Here is a 6,976-nt window from a genome sequence, read left to right as displayed (position 1 = left end):
CACCACAGATGAAGCTTCATAATGCTGAATCCCCTACTGCTACTACCTCCGCGGTCATCCAAGACGACTGGAGGAAGCAGCAGAGCCTACCGGAACTGCGTCACAATCGCTCACCATTCATTCCTATTTCTAGCATGCTCTCTTGCCTCTCTCACATCTATCCTCCTATCACCCAGAGCTTTCTTCACTCCATCCATCCACCCAAACATTGGCCCTCCTCTTGTACTTCTCCCATCAACTCTTGCATTCATCACCTTCTTTAGCAGACAGCCATTTTCCATTCTCTCAACATGGCTAAACCACCTCAACACATTCATATCTATTCTAGCTGCTAAATAATTTCTTACACCTGTTCTCACCCTCACTACTTTGTTTCTAACCCTATCTACTCGAGATACACCAGTCATACTCCTTAAACACTTCATCTCAAACGCATTCAATTTCTGTCTCTCCATCACTTTCATTCCCCACAACTCCGATTCATACATCACAGTTGGTACAATCATTTTCTCATACAGAACTCACTTTACATTCATGCCTAACCCTCTATTCTTTACCACTCTCTTCCCTGCCCCCAACACTTTGCATCCTTCATTCACTCCCTGACGTACATCTGCTTCCACTTCACCATTTGCTGCAACAACAGACCCCAAGTACTTAAACTGATCTACTTCCTCAAGTAACTCTCCATTCAACATGACATTCAACCTCGCACCACCTTCCCTTCTCGTACATCTCATAACCTTGCTGTTATCCACATTAACTCTCATCTTCCTTCTCTCACATACCCTTCCAAATTCTGTCTCTAATCGGCCAAGTTTCACCTCCAAGTCTGCAACCAGTACAGTATCATCCGTAAACAACATGATTTATCTCCCATTCATGATCATTCTCATCTATCAGTTTCAATCCTCGTCCAAGCAATCAAGCATTCACCTCTCCCCCCACTCCATCAACATACAGGTTAAACAACCATGGTGACATCACATATCCTTGTCTCAGCCCACTCTCAATGGGAAACCAATCGCTCACTTCATTTCCTATCCTAACTACCTACTACCTTTGTAGAAACCTTTCACTGCTTGCAACAACCTTCCATTAATTTCATATAACCTCATCATATTCCACATCTCTTCCCTATCAACTCGATCATACGTTTCCTCCAGATTCATAAGCACACTATACACCTCCTCACCTTTTGCTTAATATTTCTCGCATATCTGCCTAATTGTAAAAATCTGATTCATACATCCCCTACCTCTTCTAAAACCACCCTGTACTTCTAAGATTGCATTCTCTGTTTTATCTTTAATCCTATTAATCAGTACTCTACCATACATTTTTTAAACCACACTCAACAAACTAATACCCCTTGAACTACAACACTCATGCACATTTCCCTTACCCTTATATAGGGGTGCAATGCATGCACAAACCCAATCTACTTGCACCATTGACAACATAGAAGACATATTAAACAATCTCACCAACCATTCAAGTACAGACACACCCCCTTCCTTTAACATCTCAGTTCTCACACCATCCATACCAGGTGCTTTTCCTACTCTCGTTTCATCTAGTGCTCTCCTCACTTCCTCTCTTGTAATCTCTCTCTCATTCTCATCTCCCATCACTGGCACCTCAACACCTGCAACAGCAATTATATCTGCCTCCCTATTATCCTCAACATTCAGTAAACTTTCAAAATATTCCACCCACCTTTTCCTTGCCTCCTCTCCTTTTAACAACCTTCCATTTCCATCTTTCACTGTCTCTTCAATCCTCGAACCAGCCTTTTTTACTCTTTTCACTTCTTTCCAAAACTACTACTTATTCTCTTCATATGAACGACCTAATCTCTGACCCTACCTTTTTGCCTCAGTTACCTTGTGCTTGACTTCCACATTTTTCTCTATATATCTTTCATACTTCTCTACACTATTACTCTGCAGCCATTCGTCAAATGCCCTCTTTTTCTCTTCCACTTTTACCTTCACCCCTTCATTCCACTATTCACTACGCTTCCTCATGCTGCCTCCAACAATCTTCTTGCCACACACATCACTTGAAATCCTAACTAAATTTTTTTTTACAAACTTCCACTCCTCTAAATTACCAGTTTCTCTCTCTTTCACTCTGTCATATGCCATTTTCAACCTTTCTTGACATTTACTTTTTACCTCAAGTTCTATTAACTCTTCAACCCTCACTAGCTCCCTTTTACATCCCCCCACTCTTTTACTACAACTAATTTTCCTTCCACCAAAAAATGATCAGACATACCGTTAGCCATACCCCTAAACACGTGCACGTCTTTCAATCTTCCAAACATTATTTTAGTTATCAACACATAATCCATTAATGCCCTTTCTACTACTCTTCCATTTGCCACTCTTACCCATGTATACTTATTTTTATCTTTCTTTTTAAAAAAGCTATTACTTATCACCATCTCTTGCTCAACACACATATCTACTAGTCTCTCACCCCTCTCATTTTCACCTGGTATGCCATACTTCCCAATGACACCTTCTACCTCTCCAGCGACCACTCTAGCATTTAAGTCACCCATGACAACTACACAATTCCTTCTACTCACATAGTTAATTCGTTTCGGGACTTTTCTCACAACCTGGCCCATATGCACTAACAAAAGCTCAATATTCCCTACCCAACCTAGCCCTTAAGCACATTAACCTAGATGATATGTCCTTCCATTCCACTACTTTACCTGTCAACCGTTCATTCAGCAATAAAGCCACACCTTCTCTTGCTCTTCCCCTTTCAATCCCAGACACTCTACCAGTCACTTCACCAAACATCACTTCACCCTTCCCTTTATCTTTGTTTCACTCAAAGCCAATGTATCCATCCTTCTATTCCTAAACATAATTCCTGACATCCTGTGAATAATTTAGGAGATGTGGTCTCCTTGTCCAAGTCGGAATTTTCTCACTGTTTATATATGATTGCTGTACTTCTTGTATAGATATCTTCGTGTTGTAACATGAAATTCATCATTTCATAATTCCAGTAATACAATTTTTCTTCTGATTTTTAGGCTCTTAAGTTATGGTAATTATATGTAAAATATAGATAATATGTATGAAGTGTGAAGTAGGAGATGATGAATGGAGAAGTATTAATTTATTAGTTCAAGATCAAGACGACTGGTGAAATCTAACCAACGCCCTTTGCGTCAATAGGCGTAGGAGATGATAATGATGAACCATCCAACATCTGCTTAAGCCCTGGCCTTGTGGGCAGAGGTGAAAGGGATATTATAGAGGAAACTGCTTGAAGTCATTCGAGCAGAATTTCTGGGTTAATACAGTCTGCTCTTCCCAGTGGAGAAGGCAACTGGTGGTGGGAGGCTGGTCATTTACCACTCTCCCATGAACAAGTTGTTTGTCAAATGGAATTCAGGATGGAGACAGTAGAATCTATGCTGTCTTCTGTCAGAGAGAGATACTTTGTGCTTTTGGTAGACCTAAAGTATGCATACTTAAAAATCCCATTTCATCAGTTTCCTCAAAAGTATCTGCTTTTCCCTTTATGGTATGATGTACCAGTTCAAGTCTCAGTGCTAAAGTCTGGGTACAGCTCCTTAGGTGTTCATGCAGGTACTGTATTCACCTTTGCAGGCACTTGGGCCAATTTACGAGGGATAAGTCTGTTGATGTATCTCGACGTTTGATTGATCCCAATCTTCTTGGATAGGCAGTTGCTTCAGGAGCAAGATCGAATTCTAGTGTTTTGACGCAATCTGGGGATGGCGGTAATTCTGGGAGAAGTCTTTTCAACAGACGATCACATCAACAGGCTCAGGGAGCTTATAATGTTTTCTTGGTCATCCATCTTCATTGGAGTAACTTCTTCATCACAGATGCCTTCACTAGAGATCTCTTCAGTGGCATCTGATGGATTATTGCTTAGCTAATAAGGATCTCCTGTTCCTTCCTGCTCCAGTGGGACATGAGGTTCAGGATCATCTGGCCTGGTGGCTTGACGACAGTAACCTCACCATTGGAGCTCCACTCAACTCTCCTCCTCCAAACATGCAACTGTTTACGAATGCGTTGAGGGAAGGGGGGAGCACACCTGGGTGTCTTTGGGGCATGGACCAAAGGAGAAGGATATATGCACCTCAATATCCTCAAGATGCAATCAGCCTTCCTAGGATTGCAAGCATTTCAAGAATATTGGAGGAGGCAGTTCTGTGGATGAGCAACAACACCACTATACAGTAGTGTGTTACATCAACAAGCAAGGGGGCATGGCTCGCACCCTCTTTGCGACCTAATTAATATTATTATTATTACTTGCTACGCTACAACCCTAGTTGGAAAAGTAGGATGCTTTAAGCCCAGGGGCTCATACAGGGAAAATAGCCCAGTGAGGAAAGGAAACCAGGAAAAATAAAATATTTATAACAGTAATAACATTGAAATAAATATTAACTATATAAACTATAAAAACTTAACAAAACAAGAGGAAGAGAAATTAGATAGTGTGTGTGTGCCCGTGTGTACCTTCGAGCAAGAGAACTCTAACCTAAGACAGTGGAAGGCCATGGTACAGAGGCTATGGCACTAACCAAGACTAGAGAACAATGGTTTGATTTTGGAGTGTCCTTCTCCTAGAAGAGCTGCTTACCATAACTACTGTAAAGTCTCTTCTACCCTTACCAAGAGGAAAGTAGCCACTGAACAATTACAGTGCAGTAGTTAACCCCTTGGGTGAAGACGAATTGTTTGGTAATCTCAGTGTTGTCAGGTTTATGAGGACAGAGGAGATTCTGTAAAGAATAGGCCAGGCTATTCGGTGTATGTGTAGGCAAAGGGAAAGTGAACCGTAAGCTGACAGAAGGCTCCAGTGCAGTACTGTCTGGCCAGTCAAAGTACCCTATAACTCTCTACTGGTAGCATTTCAACAGTAGCATATTCACTTCTGGGTGGTGTTTCATGCCATGAAGTTGTCAAAAAGATACATTCCAGGCAAGATGAAGGTAATAGCAGACATACTTGGTTGCCAGGCCAGGTTATAGAAGCAGATTGGTCTCTAAATCCTCTGGTAGCAGAAGGTTTCTTGCTCTGGAGGGGTTCTCAGGGATTGACCTGTTTGCCACATGGCACAATTGGAAGATCCAGTGTTTTACTCACCCATTCCAGACCCATGGGCGATGTTTAAAGATTTTTTCCAACACACTCATGCAATCACCAGGATGTTTATGCCTTTCCATCTTCAGGCTGATCCAGCAGGTAATCAATAGTGTTGATTATGCCAGGACTCGGGATGTCCATGGTGACTCCCAGATCAGGTGGCCTCAGACCGAGTTGTATCCCAATCTGCTTGCCCACTCTCTCTCGGTCAACCGCACCTGCAGATGTACCACCAAGACGTGGAGTACTTTGCTCTTCACAGGTGGAGACTATCCAGCATCTCATCTGAGAAAAAGGCTTTTTGCAAGGCTTGGCACAAGAAATGCCCGGATATCTACGGAGGACCTCTATAACTGTCTACCAAGCTTAGGGAACCATCTTCTGTGATTAGTGTCGTAGAAGCGATACTTCTCCGGTTGGAGCAGCTTTTGCAAAGATCACGGATTTTATTGTCTTTCTTCGCTGAGAGAAGCTCCTCTCAATCATGGCTGTCAAAGGCTACGGCTCGACCTTGAGTATGATCTTTCGATTGAAAGGTATAGACCTCTCCGCTTCCTGGGAGTGGTCTAGGCTCGTGAAGGGATTCAAGCAGTCTGGCCCAACCAAGGTTCTTGCAGGGCCCATGAATTCTACAGGACCTTGGTTTTAAAGGCTCTTGCACGTACTCTGTTCGAGCCATCGAAGAGGTTATCGGACAGGGATTCAACTCTCAAGACTATATTTATGCTAACTCTAGCATTGTCAAAGAGAGGGAGAGAGTTGCGCGCTCTCTCTTTTATGGTCACCATTTTTGAGTTGGACTTGATGGCCAAAACTCAGCAGCACAGGAACCCAGGTTTGAGTTCTTTTCCATCCCCTCATTTTGGGAGTCATTGGGTGGTGATCAAGAGGAGGGGTCTGCGGTGCTATCAGAAAAGGAAACGACATCTCAAGCTTGAAGGTCAGAAACTTTTTATTTTAGCAATGGCAGGGCCAAGAAAGGTATTGACGAACTCCCTTTCTGGCTTCGTGAGAATATCCATAGAGTATACACCTCGCTTGACTAGCGAGTCAAGGCGCCAGCTATGACCAGAGCTCACCAAGTCAGGGTTGTTGAGCTTTAGTAAAAACCTTTCAGTGGGCCAAGTATTTTAAACAGGTATACTTGCAAGTCCCTTGACTCATTTGTGCTTGGACTTGTGGTGGCTGCTCAAGTAGTTGTGTATCCAGCCCAGCTCCCTCACAGGACAATGATGCATCTTGTACATGGTAACATGTAGATGTAAGTCTGGAATGAACAGCAGTGTGACTGGGTATTCTCCTTCATTCTTTTGTAATCTCTACAAGTGAGGGGGGGGTTGTGGAACTTATACCAATCCATTAATCTTTATTAGTTTTCAACTAACATCCCCTTTGTGGGAAAGGGATCTCCAGCTTTAATCAGATACATGTATAGCCCAGGTCCTACCAGTCTTCTATAGATATCTTTCATCACTGATCACTACCAGGGATGAAAATGAACCTTCCAGTTTTGGTTCAAAGGGACTTCCAAACCACCAAGCAGTGAGTCTCCCTAATTAAAGGATGAGGGTTTGTACTATGCTCAGGAACATATGACAAATTTTAAGAGTAATCTCTCTTTTTTTTCCTAGGCATATAAACCTGAGCCCTTTAATCCAACTTCCCTCCTCATCAAACCTCTCTCTTGGGCTGATAGGTCATAAATGAGGGGTCTTTGCCTGGAATGGGGGCAAAAGTCCTCACCCCACACTCCCACCAGCTGGACAACCAATTGTCATCCAACTTTAACGACTGATTTCAGCTTGTGCTGAGAC

Source organism: Palaemon carinicauda, chromosome 38, assembly GCF_036898095.1.
Source record: "Palaemon carinicauda isolate YSFRI2023 chromosome 38, ASM3689809v2, whole genome shotgun sequence".
Taxonomy (NCBI): Eukaryota; Metazoa; Arthropoda; class Malacostraca; order Decapoda; family Palaemonidae; genus Palaemon; species Palaemon carinicauda.
This window is presented reverse-complemented; position numbering follows the sequence as displayed.